A 2,240-nucleotide genomic window follows, 5' to 3' on the forward strand; every position below is an offset into this window, starting at 1 on the left:
TGTCCCTCCGTCGTCGGACTAAACTCGCCCCCACTTCCTCGCCGCCTTGGCCGTATCTAGACCCACAGCGTGTAGCACAGACCACGCTTCAATATTGAGCATAAATCACAAATGTCTGCATCAAGCTCATTGCAACACACTGCTGTAAGAGGATAACCAGGAAGCGAGGTAGGAGGGCAAAATAGGTTTAGCGCCACCGCAGCACGGGAGGAAGAATTACATCCTGGAGCAAATGGATAAAAATAGACCGGAGGGAAAAAAAACATGAATCGATTCTCTTGCGGACGTATCGATGCATCGATACAAAACGATTATTATTTACACACCTAGTAACGTTGCAACTTTATTCTCTTAATATTACGACTTTATCGTAATTTTATGACTTTATTCTCGCGACGTATAACTTTATTCTCTTAATGTTATGACTTTGTTTTCGTAATGTTAGGACTTTATTGTAGTAATTCTATGACTTTATTCTTGTAATGTTACGTCTTTTTTCTCATAATATATCAACTTTATTCTCAAATTAGAAAATAAATCAATCTGTATCCTGGCCCTTATGCTCCATCATATTGAACAGAATCAGTTTCTTTCAATAAAAATGCTCATATTCATTATAAATCTCCCAAACCACAGAGGAAGAATCTGTGGCGGCAGCACCATGCTGAGGGGTTTCTTTTCTTCTTCATTTTTGTTATTATTTGGGAGCTGATTTCCAAACTGATTCCTGATTAAGCTAATTTCTGATCAACTGGGTCTCACCAAAGACATCGGGAGCTTCAGATTCCCGCGATCCTGACAGAAGCAGAGTTTTATTTCAGCCACTGAAGCAACATCAGATAAAAAGCCTCCCGGCCGACCTCAGGAGGGCTCTGCTGCATTATTTAGGTTTCTGTTCCTTTAAATTAACAGCTGGTTCTGCATCTCATGGGCAGCATGAGGATGGATTAAAAACATTTGCATCTCTGTCTCAGGAAAGCTTTAAAAACGTTGCTGTTTCAGACGATAATAAATCGGAGTCTAATAAACAGAAACCAGTTTTCATTGTGAACAACAACCTCATTAAACATTCAGGGATTCTTCTGTTCCTGTCACTTTCTCAACCGCATTACCATGAGATGCAGCCTTCAAACTCCTTCTGATTAGTTTCTTTTTTAAATAAATTAAAGCATCAACAGAGCCCTCCCTGACAGCGCCGCCGCCGCGTGGCTCAACCAACAATAATTAGGCGTCTTAGTTTGACAACTCTGAAAATCCATCCCATAAATTCACAGGAGTTGTCTTCAGTCACTTTTTATCTTCGGTTTCTCAAAGTTCCCTTAAGCCGAACGGATCCGGTTCTAGTCGGGTTGCATAATGAGGCGGAACCTGCAGGAGGCTGTCGGGTCGATGTGGGCGGACAGAACCCAGCAGCAGGGTTCCTCTCCGAGTTCCTCTCAGCAGTTCAGGAAACAAAAAAGCTGTCGAATCAGAAGCTAAAGCTGTGATGCTCTAATTTAAACTTTCTAAAATAATCGCAGAGCCTGAAATCTGATCCACCGTCACCTGGTTTTTACTTCTGCTCCACCTCCACTAGCATTTCTGCTGCTCTGGTCTGAGATCAGCTCTAGAAAAAGTCATAACCTCTTAATTTACTCATAAAAGGCTTTAAATTGTCTTTGAACTCTCCTTTAATCAGATTTAGGAGAAACATATCACTTCATTCCCCATTTTTTACTGCAATGGTTCAGATTAGAATTTGACTTGTGTGCGTTGGCCTTCAGGTGGAGTTAGCATTAGCAACATTAGCAGTTACTTGTGATTCATTGTTTCCTGATCTTTTACTCATTATGTAAAATGTTGCACAAGCAGCAATTCCTCCTGACTGCCTGCAGATGAGCATTGAATATAGGCTGGAAATGTGATAGCAAGGTGGGCTAATGTTACATTGTGATAGCTAGACAGGCAACTGTTAGCATAGTGATAGCAAGGCAAGCTAACATTAGCATAGTTATAGCAAGGCGTGGTACTGTCAGCAAGGTGATAGCAAGGCATGCTAATGTTATGGTGATAGAAAGATGGTCTAATGTTAGCATGGTGATAGTAAGGCAGGCTAATGTTAGCATAGTGATAGTAAGGCAGGCTAATGTTATAGTGATAGAAAGATGGTCTAATGTTAGCATGGTGATAGTAAGGCAGGCTAATGTTAGCATAGCAATAGTAAGGCAGGCTAATGTTATAGTGATAGAAAGATGGTCTAA

This window comes from Cyprinodon variegatus, unplaced genomic scaffold (genome assembly GCF_000732505.1).
Source record: "Cyprinodon variegatus isolate N-32 unplaced genomic scaffold, C_variegatus-1.0 Scaffold821, whole genome shotgun sequence".
Classification (NCBI taxonomy): domain Eukaryota; kingdom Metazoa; phylum Chordata; class Actinopteri; order Cyprinodontiformes; family Cyprinodontidae; genus Cyprinodon; species Cyprinodon variegatus.